We start from the raw sequence: 19749 nt of genomic DNA, 5'->3' as shown, positions 1-19749 counted from the left end.
GACTGATTAGAGTTTTGAGTATGTAACTTTCTGAGTAAAAAATATACATGATACTTTTGAACAATTTTGACATTTTATCTTACCCTTTAAAACTCACGGGAACATATTGCACGTTAGGTGTTTAAGAATAAAAAGTGTCAGCATATATAGCAAGTTCCATCATTCAAACTTGGCACTAAAGAGGATATTGAAAGCGTTGCTGCAGACCATTAAAACCAGCTAATTTACAACCAAAGACATTGTTGCATGAAGTGCCAACTTGGTCAATAATTAGGGCTTGGAATATATATCCAGCCTTGACAAGAGAAAGTTCCTAAAAACCTTTCCCTGTTGATCAAAACATACAATATATTACTCTCAATTGGACAGTCACTGTTAGCTCCATATTGTGATATTATTGAAAATTATGGACTATCGAGGGGGCGTGGTGAGGAATTATTACTGCTGTCAGCAAGATTTGTGAACCCGTTGCTGAGATATGTGTTCCCTCTTGGATCCTACGCTTTGAAATGTGAATGCTGGAAAAGTTGGAGGGAATTCAGAAAACAACTACAGAAACGAAGCATGATTTGGAAAATATGGCTCTTTTCTGCCTTCATCATGGGAGAAGTAAGGAACTCATAGCCAATTGACCACAAGTTTAAGGGTAAGATTTACAGTTGCATGGAAATAGACAGGGGAGCTCAGATCATAGAGCTCATTAATTTAGCAGACTATGAATAAGGACGACCAACAACAGCAAGCTGAGTGAGAAAGTTGCAAATTAGAAATAAGCTGCCATTTTTTAACTCAGTAAGTGATTTTGACAGTGTTCTTTCACTAAAGGTCTTAAAACCAAACAATTTTTTTTTTTTTTCCTAAAAATTGTGTTGTTTCAAAAAGGCTTTTTAAGGTCTGATTTGCTGATTGTTTTTCCTCAAGTTTATCCAAGTTCTTCTTGAAGGAAAGATTCAAACTTGAGGCAATGTCATAAGCAATGGGTTTACTGGGTACATTTTAACGACATTAATGGATGTAACAACCACCTTTCCATTCACCGGATGAAATCCCCATCTAAGCAGAAGGATAGTAGAAGGCTTATGACATACATAAAATGTGTGTCGTTTGCATGGAGATGAATTTCAGACTTTAGAAGCCAACAGAATCACATTTTCCATTATGTTCACCCAGCAGAACGGATTTCATTAATCAGCCTATCATCAAGGGCTCAGTCCTACTACATTACTCACACTAAGTAATACCTAAGATGCAAATAGGTCCACTAAAGCAAAGGACGCATCTGGAGAAGTTGTGTCATTCTATAAGTAAAGGTGCTTTAATGGACTTTGAGAAATCCCTAGTTTCACAAATGAAATTCTCATACCCTTTCAGCTCTTCAGAAAGGTCTTGAATAAATAAGCTATTCAACAGAAGTATTTAATTGCCTATAGCACCGGAGAACTATGAAAAAAGTTAAACCGTTGACTGATGTACCTGATGAAAACAGGTAAAATTTACCATATACTACTTCTTTAGCTCAAATAGACAGTTTGAAATTCTTTTTCATTCAGCAATTGATGTTGAATTCTTTAAGCCACCATTTTGAATAAGACACAGAAGGCCTTAAGTCCTAGTAATAGGGAAAGATTGGGTGCAGATGAGACTTACTTTACTCTTGATTCATTGGAATGCAACATGCTGCCAGTATTTTTAATGTTCTATATGCCCATTTAGCCATCCTATTACTTGGAGTGGCTAGGTTTATCCATGATCAGTAATATCTGTCTTGATGCTGAATAAAATGTTTGTTTTCTATCTTGTTAAAATTTTCCTGAAGTTGGCTGGATGCTATATCTTCCTTGTTTTATGTCCTAAACAGTACTATAAAGTTTGAATGACCAAACTGACTGAAGAACAAAGAATGAGAAATCCCAACTTTTACATTCGCATCACATTGCCCTTTGGTAAATCCCATGAAGTTTTTTGACCTTCCATTTCTCCAAATGCAAATGAAAAGTAAAAAAATTTATTCTTCCCACTGAATTGAGTACTTGTGTGTCATTCCTTGCAAAATGCCTAATAGATGCTAGGTGAGTTTTGTACCTTTTCATATAGTTAGTTTTGTTAGTTGTTTCCTATTGCGATCAGTGGTATGTGAATCATTTGAAAGACTCTTTGGGATAAAATGTGGAAAAAGAATGATATATTTGTTAATTGTTGCCGTTCTTGCTATGATCTTTGGCAACACCTGCTGGTGGTAGTATGCAGTGCTGTAGCCACTCTACATATATGCCTTCAACATATAGACCTTCAACAGGCCGCGCAATCGCTATCCAACTGCAAAGAGCACAGACACAGTCAGTGGGCTTAAAAATACCAGGCTAAGTTCATGAAAGCATTTGCATAGCCTTTACAGGCTCAAACACTTTTTCATGTTAAAACGTGCCTGGTTTTGTTTATCAGTGCATCCGCTGTGATTTGTAAAAGTTGCAATTTTATGGCAACTTAATCCAAAGAGAATTTTGTACAGAACATCTTCTGTACCCTTTCTAGTAACAAGGTATTTTAAGCATCAAGATAAATAACATTTAGGCATCTAATAAAAACTGTCTGGGTTTTTTTTGGTCTCAAATCCTCTTTTTTACATAGTACAGCAGCAAAGCCTTGTATTGTAGGTGAAAGTCTGTAAATTTGCAGTAACTGAAAAATAACAGAAGGCGCAGCAGCATTCTTTATGTTAGTCTATATTGATCGGCTCTAATGAGCACCAGTGGAGCTGTAGCTAATGGTGGTATGTCTGGTGTTAAGGGCAAATGTGGGAGAAGATTATCAACCCAAGGGGTTTAACAGTTGCTGGACTGCCCTCAGCCCTCAGGGCAATGATGCACTTGAGAGGTCACTGTATCAAATGAGGGAAAAGATTCAGCTTGTGCTGCTGGAAGAAATGCAGCAGGAGCTGTATTTCAGCTGAGACAACAGGCATCAACAAAACAGTTACTCTCTGCCGCTCGTTTCTTCCCCTCTCCTTTCCCCTGACCACCATCTACCTAGCGTTGCCTTTCTAATTAAGAATCATAACATCACCGATCCGGTAAGGGGTAACACAGAGCTGCTCAGAATTAGTCAGGCTTGAATATGCACACGGACGGAGTAGGCACCTCGGCACAATCAGTGTGAGGGACCCACGCAAACGCCGAGAAGAATGACAAGTTACGGGGCAGAACGCTTTTACACCTGAAGCCTGTTTATTACCTGGGGGGGTCATGCTGCCATTTGATATGAATTTGCTTGATATTTCATTCACTATGTTGCTTGCCACCCCCTTCCGAGATCTGAGAGGGGCGAGATGAGTGACCACCAGAGCAGAGAAGGCCACTGGGCTTCAAGGGAAAGTTAACTGGCAGATATGAGAGAATGCTTGCAGTAAAATGTTAGTGCAGAAAGGAAGCTACAGGTATTCAAAAAGATAAAAATGAACTGAGAAGTGCCTTGAGGTGTATGGCATGTTGCACATTCTATGCTTTAATAGCATAATGGAATAATTTTAACCATGTGAGGCTCCAAAACACACCAAGAAGGTCTGTTGAGAACCAAGCAGTGAGATTTCAAATATTTATCACAATAAATACTAATATATATATTTTTTTAAAAAAAGAAACAGAATATTTTACTTAATGTTGTAAATAAGCAAATTAAATATTACCTTAGCTCCATTATGTCATGGTACCCTGTGGTTATGGCAAATTATTTATTAGGTCTTTAATAATTCTAAGACATGGAATCCTCTTGTTCCTTAGAGACCAATGATGGGTCAGATTATTAAAAAAATCTTCACAGTTCTAATTTTTTTGCAGTGTTAACATGCAATAAGGCTGAATCTAGCATTCTTTGTTCCAGTCAGGGATTTTCCAACCAGAGTTTTGCCTGAACAAGAATGAGGCAAGTCAGGATTTGGTCAAAGATGAAGAATATTTCCTACCACTGTCAGCAAAAAAAATAAGGCTTTAGACTGTTATCGGGATGTTGACACAAAAATACCTGAAATAAGTGGAGCAGGCACTAAAGCTGGCATGCACACTCAGTGGGAGCAATGAGGCTGGAGACGATAAGAAACATTTTCTGCAAAGAAGCAGGAGCTGACATATCCGACGCTCGCTGCCTGATGGGCTCCAGCTCAGGGGTTTTATGTCTGCCGGCTCCCACCACTGTCCATTAGACAGGCGCCCGCACCAGGGATGCTGCAGCCACAAGTGACACTAATGTGCTCAACTGTTGACACTGGGGAACCCACAGAAAAATGTGTTCATGCCCGTGGTTGCATGCATGGTTAAAAAGTGAACCAGTCTGGCAAAACAGAATGAGGGAGGTTGCATCCCCACCGCTTCATCTGTCCCTATCCTCATGCCTTGTTAATGCTGAAATTTCCAGATATCCTAGCAAAAAAATAACCCATGTTGTTTTTAAAGTACATCCTGAAAAGTATTTATGCATTTTCTGTTGTAGTTTGAATTCATACTTGGTTTAGGCAACACAATGTTGTTTCTTTACAATATGAACCTATGAGCAGACTGTGTGGCAAATTCATGACATTTATTTTCTACAGACTTGAGCTCATAAGCAGCTTGACTGGACTTTTAATTTATACAGTTATTGAGATTACTTCCGATCAGAAGTGCTCTGTTGCTACGAGCTGTGCAACATGAGCAGAAGATGACCATGTCTGCTGAGCCTGCAGAAATGTTGCTTCAATACTGACTTATTGTCAAGACCAAGGCTGGATTTAGAAGCTTCAGAGGAAAAAAAAGATTCCCAGCTCAAGATGAAGAAAAGAGCTAGAGAGTGCGTTTCAAGTGAGTGCTCATCCTCTTCAAATGTCTTTTATGTCAAGATATTGTTTAAGTATATGTTTTTCTCCTGCTCATATTTCAGCCTTAAGAGCTCAGTTACCCATGTAGAATTTGATACCCAGAAACAAAAAGGACTGTTCAAGTTTGACAGGTGGGGCCTTGTTTGCATTCATGGACTCTTCTAATACTCTTAACCACTTCTACACTCTTACTGAATTTTAGTTTGGACATGTCTGATCTTGAGAAGGTCATAGATAAACTTTCAGATGCTTTTATTCTTCTAATGACAGAAGTCAGAATCAAATTCCTCTCCATACAGTAGCAAACCCCATAGTACAGAAGAACCAGTTTCAAAACACATTTTTAAAAAAAGATCTCTATGCACCTAAGTGAAACATTTTGGTGAAACGTTTCTCTGAAAGGATAATGTGAATAATAGAACAAGAACAGTTCTGTGATGATTTTTTTCTTAAGGAGACTTTGCAGTTTTGTAATGCATTATTTAATTTATTTCATACCTTTTGTTCAACATGCTGTACTTTCGGACAGATGAATGTCTGGGATTTGAAATCAGCTTTTATTGGTTTAGCTGAACTGGCAAGTAACGTCCAGGTAAGAAACAAGTGTTGTTGAATCATTTGATATTTCTCTTTCCACAGCTGTACCTCTTTGGTTTGAGGTAAGTACCATGTGTGCATTGGAGAGTTCATCAAAGCCTGCAGAAGAATGAAGTGCTCATCGAAGAGCTGCCAGGACAGTGGGTCTATGCTGGGCTTACTTGGGACCCGGCTATATTTACCCATATCATGGATGTTAACTTCAAAATCTAATTAGTCCAAAATGCCCCTTCCAAAGCAAATACAAAAATGTAAACGAGCACAAACTTTAATGTTACCAAAAAGCTAAAACAAATAACTCAGTGATCATAATGATATTTAGATAGCGGTTTTAGAAGTGATTGGTTTACTCAGATCGTTTGCTGTGACAGGTGTATAAGGGTAGGATCTTGCTCTGCAATGTCTGCAGCAAAACTCCCTTGGAGTTTAATGATGTAGGAGTCCAACTAAGGGACTCATCTTTTTTTTTTAATAGCTGGTATTGACTAGTCATTTTGAAATATTTGCTTTGAAAAGGACATGCTATTTATTTTTTCTTTCCATTTAAATATCAAGAATAAAAGATCTCGCTCTAGCTCAAAACAATAATCCATACAATGAATAACCACTCGGTGGCATAACAAGTTTCCTCACTCGAATGAAGAAATATTTTAAGCTCTGGAGATTAAGTAGCCACAAAGTCTACCCCTTTACCCATCAGTCTCAAAAAATCCTACCAAGTCATTATAACCTAGGCAGTAAATAAAATTTTGCCAGCATATTTTTTTTTCCCACATACATTTCAACCTCTTAAAAGAAATGCAGCTATTTCAGGGGTTTATAGGAACTGCACCTTATTTTCTTTGCACTGGAGGTTTTCACTTTACAGTATCCTAGCCTTCACCCCTTAAATCCCGTAAGTGATCCCAAGATGATGCTGTTTAGCACAGTACTATTATTTTCAGTGAAGCAGCAAGTACTGCTGCATGAGCACTTGAAAATGCATGAGTCTTGCCAGGTTGTGAGAGGAACCCAAAACTTGAACCTTGTACATTTTAGAGAAAAAAAGAGGAAAAAAAACTCCAAAACCAAAAACTGTGCTAATTTAAAACCACTTCAGAAATTAGTGTGTATTATCATAAAGTCTGTTTCATATCTAGAAATCACATGGAAATCCCCTCTTGAGGAAACAGCCCCTTTCTTACTTACTTACTGACCTCCTCTCAGATAACACTGGCTCTGCTCTCTGCATCCTAACATCTTCCCAACACCTCCTGGGGAATCCAGCTGCAAGGGTCCTCCCATACACTTCCCTTACAGAAATACATCCATACTCCACGTTAACCATGGTGGGGGGTGAGAAAGTTCCCTAATTGTCCTGCTTGGAGCATCTTGCTGATGATTTAAAACAGGTAAAGTGCCAGTTAAACCATTCAAACTCAAAACAGCACCACTGGCCATATTTCTCAGCAAGGCGGTTCTGCCATATACTGCAGGAGGAGCTTGTCTGAACTTTCAGCACATTTTCCCCTATCACAAGCCTATCTGTGAGATCTTTGGGTGATGGAAAGCTTTGAACCTTAAAAAGTTCTCACAGGTCATTCGAAGAATATTTAATAACAATGCTCTTTGCTTGCTTTTAGAGTGAAATAGCTGGAAAATGCTGAATTGTCTCAGTGAAACACAACCCAACCAACACTTTTCACTCCCTGGCTTCACGGGGTTTATAGGTCTCTCTCTTTCTTTTTAATTCTGTTCATCTTTCTGTCTCTGCAGTTGAAGCCCAGCTCAACACAGAAAATCTTCATAACGTGGTATTTCCTAAACACCCAAATATTATATTTATAGGAATTCAGCAAAGTCTTTCCTGGCTGAGTTCTCCTCACTAGCTGATGGTTTCAGGCAAGGTCTGCAGTGGGTCTTAACCAGTGCAACTTTGCTAAAATACTTGAGACAAATCTTAGGGTTCTTATTTAAACAAAGGTCCTAAATTGCTTGAGGACCATATAATCACACAATAGAAAAGATGCATTTACTTAACTATTAATTTACTTTCTTAAAGATCAAAATATTAAATGTCATCTCAACTCTGAGATTTCCAGGACTTGAGACTTCAATGGATTGCGTTATGTGACCAGACTTTTTGGTCAGAGGATGAGATACCTCTGTTTTCAGGAACTTTTTCCATTTTGACTTCCCATAACGAAAAGAACAAGGTTTAGTGCATCTAATAAAGGTCGTTGTGATGAACTCTGCCAACAGATCTGTTAAAAAAAATTACTAACACTAGTTCCCTCCACCACTTTTGACCAACAGCTTTCTGTCTTCAAGATTTATTCCTAAATTTTTCCTTCTAAAATATTTCTTCTGGTTTTTGGTGGACCATCTCTTATATCTCTGTCCACATCAACTCCATTTCTACTTTTGCCCTCTTCTTTTGTCTTCTGCCATCATCTTCTCAGTAAATAGCCTTCCAGTAACAATTTACCTGCATTTCTTGCAGGTTTCTTAACATCCAGTCTCCATACCACTTGGTTTGGTCATTGGGTTACTGAGTTCAATCATCCCTTAATTTATCTGTTTTTTTCTTAGTACAGAGAAAGAGTAGATTAAAAAATATTTCTTTCAAAATATACTCTCACAACATTCAAGCATGGGCTTGATACCTTCACAGAACACATACCTAGTTCCCCAATACAGAAATGCAGGTATGCCTAAAATTGAAGGGTGATGATATTTAAAGAATTATCAACAGCAGTGTCACTAATAGTACCTTGACCCAGAAAATAGCAAAATCTAATTCAATATGAAGAAAACTTTGCTGATTGAAAAACAAAGAAATACATCATTTCATTACCTGACCATATAAAATCATTAGCAGTAAAAGGACAGCAAGGAGAGGAAAATCAAGTGCTGAATCATGAAAAGAGTCAGCAGATCAAGGTCTTTCTTCTAAAAATCTTTAGCAGGGAAAAGAAGAAAGAGTGGATATTATTTCCAATTATTTCTCAAATTGGAACAGAGAAAGGAAAATAAAAAATACACACACACAAAAAAAAAAATCCCTGACTTGGTGCTACTGGAGTTTGTAGCTGGAAGGAAAGTCCTTGCTTATATTGAAGTAAAGTTCTGAAAATAAGCAAAGAACAGATTTATTGATTTTTGGTGAAGTCTGGGTGTAAAAAAGAGAAAGAATAAAGAAGTGCTCTTTGCCCGCTATGTCCAAATGACATCCCCAGTGGCCTTCTTAATGGTGGGGGAGGGGAGGGGGCAGGTGCCTACCCCGGCACATGGACACAACTGCCCTTAGGCTAGGGCTAATGGTATTGGCTGAGCCTGCTGTAAGCCTCTCTTTTCTAATAGCCAACTTTCTCTGTGCGAGAAGACAGACAGATATTGATTGGTCCAAATGCCCTTGAGTTGACAACATCTGAAATGAAAATCCACAAGGCTAGCACAAACTTTCTGCAAGTTCAATTTCTGGAATCTGATTATGAGGCTGGACTGCGAAACCGTTCAGACATGTAAAAGGTCTCCTTTTGTCGCTGGCTTTATACGTGTAATTATCAGGAGGTAAGCGACTTCGTCAGATTTGCTAGACAAATGGCAATTTTAAGAGGCAATTTAAGGGTAATAGCATTTTGATTAAAGGAACAAAGCAAGCCGTCTCCATCGTGAAGTTTAACGACAAAGGATCTAATTCGCAAAGACACAGGTCACATTTCCTAGCTCTAAGCAATAATTAGGTATAAATAAATAAAATATGCATTCTCTTTTCATCTGCTGCTACAAGGGATGCTTTCAAAAGTTACTGAACGGTGTTAGAGAAAGCTATACAGTTTAAAGAGTTCACCTTCCAAGGAAGTTACTTCAGCCATGCAAAGCCTAAGTTTCAAACCAACATTGACTACCAGCAAGTCCGGTTTTATTTTCTAGTGACTTTGTTTTCCAGAATTAAAATATTGAAGTTACAGTTTGCAAATGTTAAGGATGGGGACTGGAGAAAGCTGGAGGAGTTTATCTGTACCTTATTAAGCATTCTTTTTTTATTCTACAAATTCCTCCCAAATCAATACATTGACTACTGTATAAACCTTAAATAAAGCATTATTAAAGTAGAAGCAGTGTTCCTGTCTTAGTGGGTTATTTAGAAGCATAAAAGATACAGTCTTAAGAATCAGTCTCATGCCAGGTAAAGTACAGCTGGAATACACATTAAATTTATTCAGTCATTGATTTGTAATGTTGATCCTCCATGGCTTCATGTTTCTTTTCTCATTAATCTTAGTTAACCCTCTCAAAACAATGCCAACATTGTCGTTTGATGTATTGAAGATCCAACATGCAGAGGATGCTGCTTTCTAGACTGTGATTCCTGCCATCAGTAGGGCTGAATCCACAGAATCAGAGATCTTGTTTGCTTGCTTTTGTGTTAAAAATTAAACAGAAAGTTTTCTTTCAGAGGGAGAAACAAACAAAGAAGATGCTGTCTTAAGACAGGGCATCTGAATGATTTGGCTGCGGATTATTAATAGATCTGCTGGAGGTCTCCTATGGGGCAAGGAGCAAACTGCTGTGGTTTTTCCACTAATAAAGAATCAGCTCCAGAAGAAAGTCACTACAGAGGAAGACAGAAAGCAACAAAGACCAATCCTAATTTAGAAATTAAGACCTCTGCCTATAAAGTGCCATTAACTATTTTAATTTGACACTCTTTTTATTAAAGTATTTTCATTTTCTACCTGCAGCTCCATCCTATTCCCCTGATATCTGTGCTTTTGTAGAAAAGCTGGCTGAAGAAGAGAAGGAGAGGTTATTTTTCAGAGGAACCAACAGCACATATGCACAAGTGTGCAGACACTTGGAAGTCTCGGGCGTGTACCACCATGCAGGAGGTGGCACTCGTCATTAAAACCTTGTCCTTTTCTGTGTGGAATGAACTGGGCTTAACCCACCACTCCTGTGGACTTCACATCGGGCATGCAGAAACTGAACTGAGGCGATTACTGGCCACTACTGAAAATCTTGCCTTATGTCTTTTCAGCAAGTATGGGTAACAATATATTCGTCATCACATGTCAGGATTCATGTGAAAAATATTAGCTGTACAGACTAAATGGCCTACTTCTATCATATCCCTCACTGCAAAACCATAACTAGGTTCATAGCCATTCCTGAGGACGCAAACCCTTTTGTTATGGATCAGCTCTATGGGCTTTGATTTTAACATCCAACTTCCTTTAAAACCCGTCCGTCTTTTAATTATCAAGTCCAAACTTCCCCATCTGACTTTTTAACGAGCTTTGAATCCTAACAATATATTATCAATATAGGACAAAAATGAAAAAAAAATTCCCAAGCTTCCATTTTGCCCGTAATTATTTACAGACTGAAGGAGATTAAGACACAAATGAAGAATGGACATCCCTTTTCATATCCATAGAAGTTACATTCAGCATCAAGGGGGAAATGTTTTAGCTGAAGATAGACTATGAAGTAAACATTAGCAGCGAATGTGAGTCTTGTATTCGGTAAATCCATCCCTTGGAACTGTTTCTTCCTTCAGTACCAAATAGTCTTTCTAATCTTTTGTCTTTTCAAATAGCTGTGATAATATTAAAACCATGCTTCACAGCAAACAGCATTTCTGGGATTTTCCTAAGAGATGTGGCTTTGGATAAGAAAGTGCAATTGAGTTAAAGCAGTAGGAGAGCCCGGAGTCAGTGGGGTTTGTTGTGATCAGTTGACCACTTCCCAGTAGGCATCTCTGCAGTCGCTGAGAATTACTAAACACCATTTCAAGGAATATAGGTAATTCAGTCAACCAAAAAACCAAACAAAATAACCCCAGCATAAAATACATTTTAAAAAACCCTACTGGCATGTGAAAAGTAGAAATCTGTCGAGCCTGCTTTGAATCATTCCCAGTGTACTTAGCTAAGTAAAAATCAGACGGACAAAATTTCTTAGTGTGCACACGGATTAGAAAACCGATATTTCTGCAACCGTGTTTTTTAGATAGAGAAATGACAAAGCTGGCTTTTTTTTTCTCAGTACTTAGAACATATCACACCTTTCATGCAAGTATGTCATAACACTTTAGAGAGTAAATAAAAATACACTATTTGATATGACAATTCAGATAAGATATTACAAATGAAGAACCTCCTTGCTGCCAGATAAAAGCGTGTCAGATTTGCCCGGTGCCAAGCATGGCTCTCTGTGGCCTGGCCGTGATTTTTGCTGGAATGCCTAGAAAAAGCCTTATAATCCCTGCCATATTTTCTCATAGTTTTTCATGGTGAATTGAAGCTGGCTGGCAACAGCTGAGGAGCGTTCAGGTACAGCTCACGCAATTCTCAGGCTGTTGTCTTTTCACTGAGACTTCCTGATCTATCATCAAAAAAATTCTGTAAGAAAAGCTCAGCAGAACTTTCATAGCCACTATTGACAAGTAAATACATGTGTGTATGTCCATACAGATGTCACACACTTCTCTAAAATACCAGCGCATGCAAAATTGAATGAACAATATCTGTTCGTATTTTATCATTATTGCACTTCTAAGACAATACTCTGCTACCTCTATAAAGAATGATAGGACAGGCAGGCTAGAGTAGCTGCAGGGGATCCTATGCCTGTTGACTGCCAAAGCTGCTTACTACTTAACAACTGATCAACTGGCCCCCAAGGCAACAGCTTAACAAGCCCCAGTAGAAGTGGACTCGAGATTTCTTCCTCAGCAAAGAAAATGAAACCATTTACCAGGTATGACCAATATCTAGAAATCAAGGGTAGCAGCACCAACAACACTTCAGCTCCACAGCTCTTTAGAAATAGCAAGATATTTTTAGTTTGAATTCCTAAAGTCGAGCACAGCTTACTAATATTGTAATAAGAGAGGGGAATGTGGTCCAGGGCTGCTTTGCAGAGACAGAGCTTGGCTGGCTGCGCCTTGCACACTTATTGCCTCCAACACCGCTGGCGAGGAGGGATGCTCGTGGGTGCTCTGGGCCAATACTCTGTCGTAAGTGTGTGTGTGTGAGAGAGAGAAAGAAAGAGAGAAAGAGAGAGCTTCAGTACCGAAATCCAGCAATTCCTCTGGGGTGAGATGTGGCAGCTGTTTACCAGCACAAAGCAATTCTGTACAGCAGTTTTGGAGAGGAAATGAAGAATACTGTACTCGGCTGAAACTACAGGGGGGATTTTAGGAAGGCAGAATTTAATTACCCAAGCTGGAATTTGGCCAGGACACCAGGGCTCACACCTCTGCTCTCATGAAAAGTGCCAAGGGGTCTTTAATAGTAACAAACGGTCAAGATTTTGGGTTAGTGTTTCACCTGAACGACAACGCCTTCCATAACATTTTCTTCCTTAACAGCATGTTAACGAAACTTTATCCAAAAGTCCTTGGTTTTGCAGTGGAGTTACCATGAAGAACAACTTTTCTTATGAAGTTTCTGTTTATCTCAGGATCATCTAGAAAAAAACCACCTTATAACACATCTTCAGGTCCACTGCAGGAAATGAAAGGAATATTTGCCATTTTCAGGCGGGGTAGACCATAGAGACTCCCACCTAATATATCCAGATTAGCTGAATCAGCTCCATAACCTACCAATAGCCTGACACATTTCCTAAAGCATCCACACTCTAGTAGTTCTTCCATCCCTCAAGTCACCAATGTTCTTCTTAGGAGATTTTTTTTTCTTTTTTAGCAGTTTTTCAAGAGGAAACTTGAAGCTAGAAGGAGGGTTGGCATTTTTCAATTTGTTTCTATGACTTACTTTTTTATAGTTTTAATCCTGCAGCCATCAGGAGAGGTGTAAAGAAAATCTGCAAGGACAAACCTTATTTGAAAATTGGAACGACCTGTTGACAACCCACCTTCCTGCACACAGATTTATCAGCATATGTTACTTGGTGTATTTAGTGGGGTGTGTTACTTGGGTGACTGTTGAGCATTCTCCAAATTTCTCCTCTGTTTTCACTTCTGCCATTTCTTCCTTAGCCATATTCTCCAAATTAAACTTGCAGCTTTTTGAATGTTGTTTGGTTCATGCCTCCAACTCTTCACTGCTAGATCATTATTCACCTTCTCCCTTTACAAATATACTAAATAACTTGACAATACTGAGGCTGCATATTGTTGAAACTACCCTGTATAATGTTAACCACTAAGTGTCACATCAATTCTTTGTATTTTCTAGTTGTAACAGACTCTTTATGCTTAGATTGGAAAAATAACTATTTTCTGCTCCGTGCCTCTGCATTGCCCTCTCCAGAAGGGTTCATAAACAATTTTGTAATGACTAAATAACCACTATTCACGAACATGATATCAACTCTGGAAGTCTATTAAGTGTCCACACACTGCCATTTATAAAAGTTTCTTGGAAAAAGTGAGGCTTCAAAAACCCTGGCTAATTCTCAGATGTTTGTGACAACTTCTAAGAAGGTCAGAGTCCTCAAGCAGATGAAACTGTATACACTTGAGGTCCTAAGTTTTTGGAAGACCTTCAGAGGCAGCTTTTGGGTTTGCCAGCAAGCTCCAGCTTTTCTCAGGTGCACTCAAGCATATATATTGTAATCAAGTTTTCAAATGATAGTTGGCTATTACAGCACTCTCAATTTATAGAGAGATGTAAGGAGGGTCTTTAGGCCCCATGTCAACGGGGTCCACTAAGTAGAAATCAAACATTGGAGCAAGAAACTATTATAATGTCATACCCAGTATCACATTCAACACATGAGAAAATGGATGACATGTGCACACATGACATGATCTCAGTGAAATAACCTAAGTACAAAAGAAAGGAGCAAAATAGTGTAGATATACTCAACAAAAATATAAACAAAAACTTTACCTCAAAATTCTAGGCACGACTGCTCTTGCGATGCTACAATAGTATGTGAAATGTGAACTCCATGTCTGCCAGCACCAAGAGGATTTCAATATCACAAGTCCTAATGATTTCTATTGCCTCATTGTAGCATCCTCTGAAAGAAAACACAGGCCTGGATCAATGTAGTCATTGACTGACTCGGTTTATGGATAACTGATGCACATTAATACAGTCTACATTCAGCCGGAGTGTTCCTCAGAATTACAACTAAAGGTATAACAATGCAATCTTCACTTTAACCCGAGCAATAGCTGAATTGACTTTTCCAGCTCTGTTTTCAAGATGACACTGCTAGCTCCATTGCAAGGCAGTGTTGCAAGCCCCCAAGCATCCTCTCCATAAAAAGTGGGGTATCATTAGGTGAATCAACCCTCAAACACAAACCATCATAGCACACATCTGCACCATTCAAAAGTACTTTTCACTTCTAAAACATCTCTTTAGAGTATACTGATCTATAGGTGCTTTATATATACTCTTAAAAATCTCACAGGAGATGGTGAGAGATAAGAATCAATATTCTCATTTTATAGCTCAGCAACCAGATTAAGCAACATACCAAAGGCTACACAAATTTTTGTACCACGTGTTCATAAAGCAGAATCCTATTCCATGGCTGGGATGCACATAGGATTTTCTCCTAAGCTATAAAACTCATCTTTCTCTCAACCACAATGAACTTGTCTGTAGCATATAACTATTCTGCAACTTTATGGCTTCCTTTTTTTAATCTGTTTGTTTGTTTTACTGACCCACTATCGCCTCTGAAACACGGAAACCCAGACAAACCATCAAGTCCTGCTTTCTGACATAGCAGAGCAAGGGGATTAGAGAATAACTGTTCAGCCTGTAAAATTAAATTACATGTACTGTACACACCATACCCCATTTTATGTGCCGCAGAAGAGATCTTGTCAGTGCAGCTGAGGTCTGAACTGGGTCCTAGGTGTTACGCTGTTTATTTCAACAGAAAAGTGACCAGAAGGAGGAAATCCCTATGACCAATAAAATTAACACCATAGTTCACTAGCACCCAGAGGCCAATGGCAAGCCATAGGTTTTAGATGTTTTGGGGGATGAATACCTAGCAACCAATAATTCATCCAGCCAAGATAACTATTCAGAGTAAACAAATACAGAGTCTCAAAAGTAAGTTTTAAAAGAAATGAAACCCTACATATCTTCTTCCCAAGTGTTCATCTTAAACTTTCATTAGTTTAGTGTTTGGTCCGGTTTTTTTTGCACAGAAGAGCAAACAAAAGCTAATTCTGTGTCAGAGGACTATCTTTTAAAGAGCAATAAGAGGACATTTACAGAGCGAGTTTAAACCTTTCAAGATCCAGAATTTCAGAAAATAGGATTACAAATTGTGCTTGGGTGTTTTTGATATGTTATTATATTTTTATATATTTCAACAAGAAAACTTCCTGTCTAATGAATTGAGTAGATTATCAGGGTAATATGAAATGTGATTACCCATTGTACAACTACTAAAACAATTACTGTTGTAGAATTCCTTATTTGATATATATCTTCTATATTGATTGATGATGTCATTTGGAAAATAATTAATAGGTAAATGCCTCAAAATGTTAGCCTTTGAATATTTGAAAAATACTTTTGAATACTTTAAACACTTTTTTGTTTCTTTTTCTTGGTTTGCCTTTATGGAAGCTGGTAATTTTAATTTCACCATTAGAAAACATATCAATCATGAGAGTAATTTCTACCACTCAGTTTATCCAGCACGGACTAGTTCTAAATTTAAAGCAAAGAGAGTATTTTTTTGATGTCACGTAAAGTCTACCGAGGTTAAGCAAGAACATAAGACATATTTGTGACTTCTTAGAAACAAACAAACAAAAAGCCCCTTTCCCTGTTGTAACTTATTTAGCATACAGTTATCATAACTCTTTGGAGAATCGTGTTTTCATGTAGATACCATTAGCCAGAGATTTATCAAGTAACAGTATACACACGATACAAACTTCAGCTCCATTATTCCTTCTAAGGAATGCTGAGAAATAATTTATCATGATCTTTTCTATAAAAGCTTTTATTTCTTTAAAAAGTCTTCTCACACCCCTTAATTTTCTACTTTCATGTAGAAATGATGTAATTTCAGAAGTTCACGGTAACCATTTTCCAGTTATCAGCAACTCTCAAACAAGACAAAGTGCTATCACACTTAATAATTGTGGTATCTACAAGGCTAAAATACAGATAAAAATAATACATTTAAAATTCAATATCTAACTATTTATAGATATGCTTGCATGTTTGCTTCTGTATCTTCCTTCACAATGAAAAAAATCCAAAATACCTGTTGTTAAGTAGTCTAGACAGATGTTAGGTATGTTGAAAACTTTTGAATATTTTAATTCTAACCACTAAAAAAATGTTCATGAATATTTTCATGTCTAGAACTGCCAACAATTTTTCTTTTCCAGTGAAAGGATTTCGCTTAACATCATGGGTCAATCAAGTGGTTTAGTCTCAGGAGAAAGTGGAAGAAATCACTTGAAAATGGCTGGAAAAAATCTTAGTTCCAGAAGGAGTTTCGAAAAGGTGGACTCAAGGTCAGTAAAGTGCTAAATGCTGTTCCCGACTCTCGCCAATCCCTTGGTGATCCAGTTCATACAGCAAGTTGATTAGAACAAGCAGAGCTGACTGCCTTAAAGATGCCTTGTAATTGACCACAGTGCATCTGTTAGACTTGTAAAAATAAGGTATATTTTATGGAAAGCCAAGGCATACTTGTTTACACATCTGAGAAGAGGAAGAACAGATGCTCAGTGTTTAAAAGATATAAGTACATATGCTGTGATTTAAGTCACAAAGATTCATAAACACATATTTTTAAAAATCATTCTCAATTTCCCTTAGAGATCTGAAGAGCTGTGCAACTTTAATGTCTAATCGAAGTAGATAGCAGCCTTTATATGATAAAACTATTTTTCAGAACAGAACTTAACCATACAGCAAAAGGATTTCCGAGTTAGGTTAGTCCGGTTTTGTTAAGCCTGTATGCATGAAGCACAAAGATCAAATTAATGAATGTCACAGTGTTTTGGAGGTGACTCTTCTACCTAGCAAACAAATACTACTATTGACCTGAATCCAAATAAACTGACATTATTATGTGCCAACCAGTCATTTTTATATTAAGAATAAGCTAGTACATGTAGAATTGATTATAAAAGCTAAATGCTCTTGGGATCTTCTACACTGAAATTAAGCTCAAGAAGCTCCTAGAAAAGCTAAACAAACTGTCCAAGCTTGTGAAGCTTTGTTTAGGCTGGGAATACTGGAAAAAAAAAAGGAAGAGATAATGTTAAGATTTTGAAGAAGGTCTTCCAAAAAGATCATCTTACTTGGGAAAGCACCTGCTGGATTCCTTAGCTAGAAAGGGATTTTTATTTTTTCTTACCAATATATTTATTAATTTGATATATTCAGAGCCAGTTCAGAATATTTTAGACTGCAATAGTTGACCTGGCAATTAACAGACTGTACTAAGTCTCTGTTTTTTACACAAACTTATCTTGTTTAACTTCAAGGACTCAAGGACTCATTTTTTACGTCTGTAGATCATCAAAGGTGAAATCATATACACAAGATTGTTAGAATAGGTGAAATTTATAAACTATAGTAAAATCATGTGTAATAACGTAATTATATTCAGGGAGAAATCAGTACTTTTTTTTGTATGTATTCGTATATATGTTTTCTAGACACAGTATGCATGTAGCTTTCAACCATAATTCCAGAATTTTTGTCACTAATAATTTCAGAATTTTTGTTTTGTAAACTTTCAAAATATATTAAGAGAATCAAATACAATAAAATTAAGTTTTTGCCAAAATTGCACATGTACAAAGAAATTTATGGTTTAACCAATTGGAGTCACTGGTATGTACCGCATGAAAAATAGGGTGTTTTATCAAAAGAATAAATTAACATTACTGCATTTTATAACTAATTTGAATTTAACAGTAATTCAGTAAAATTATTTACCTTACTTGATAACACAGCTGTCTGACAAAGAACAAAGTCAAACCTCTATTTCAAGTCAAAGTAGTTTTGTGATTGACATACCGTAAAAATAATACAACAGAGCTATCACCTATTATTGGGTGAACGAGCAAACCAGAATGTGGACTGGAACCCAAGCTCATTTCTATAACTCTGTCAGGGTTGCACAAAGAGCCTTATTTTGTCTCTAACAGGAAAGACAATTTGATACTGTCCCTTTTAGCAGTTTTAAAAATCGCTTCAACAATACTGCAAAAGTTTGGGGAATAACTCCGTAACAGTTGTATCTGTGCATACCTTATCTTTTTCCATGTTTACCTAGAGCTTCTGTATTTCTACAGATTTTCTATGTAATAATGTTACAAAGGCTACAAAGTCAGTGTAAGCTTTTCAATTTTTATGGATTTCTTCTAAAAATAGCTGTTGAATGCATGAATTACTTGGTGGAATTCCATGACTGCTTATGCAGAAGGCCAGAGTAGATGACCATAATAGTCCCTGTTGGTCTTAAAATCCATGAGTCAATTAATATATGAATCCGATATAATTTAGAGGCTTGTTTTCATGGATCCACTTGAGATTAAATATAAATGGCTAAGCTTTAATTATTTTAACATCTGATATTTGTCAAGCAAATTACTTCAGAATCAAACCATGACTTTCCATCTTGGTGAAAATATTTAATTACACTAACTACTAGTAAAATTAGTTCAATCTGGTCTCAAATGCTTTTGGTTAGTGTTAAATACTGACATGTCTATTTATCATCCCTCTGGGTTCTAACATTTCCCAGTTCCATCCAGGAAAATGTTCATGCACTCACCTGCAACAGAGGTAACAAACGCAGCTACCTGTGCCTAGTGATTTAGTAAGTGCTTCCAAAATGCTGAAGAGTAATAAATACCATTATTATGAATGTGAAAACCTTTCAGAAGAGCTAAAAACATGGATTTTTGTATAAGCTTAAGAACTTTTTTTAAAAGCCCTCAAAACAATAACTCTAGGTCAATAAAACATTTGTCAGTGACAAGATACCTGCAAAGTCAGCATTCTGTTCCAGTAAAAGGCAGCAATGTTTGGGCACACAACCAGCTGAAGGTATTCTGATTATTGACAGATCACCTTTCTGCTGAGGACCTGACAATTTTTCAATATCATGATTCACCTGGAGAAGATGTTAGAACTGAGAGAAATATATTCTCATGCATTCTTTGATCTATTTTGCTTGCTGCGTCTGCAAATTTCTTTAGTAAAATTGTTTCACATTGCAAAGATATTTTTGGAAGTGGACTGACTGCGAGCTAAGCCAAGAAAGAGAGGAAGTCAATTGTCTGCCTAGAAGCAGAGTGTTGTTTAAAAATCAGAAGTTTACAGAGATCAGTGTTA

Source organism: Strix aluco, chromosome 7 (genome assembly GCF_031877795.1).
Source record: "Strix aluco isolate bStrAlu1 chromosome 7, bStrAlu1.hap1, whole genome shotgun sequence".
Taxonomy (NCBI): Eukaryota; Metazoa; Chordata; class Aves; order Strigiformes; family Strigidae; genus Strix; species Strix aluco.
This window is presented reverse-complemented; position numbering follows the sequence as displayed.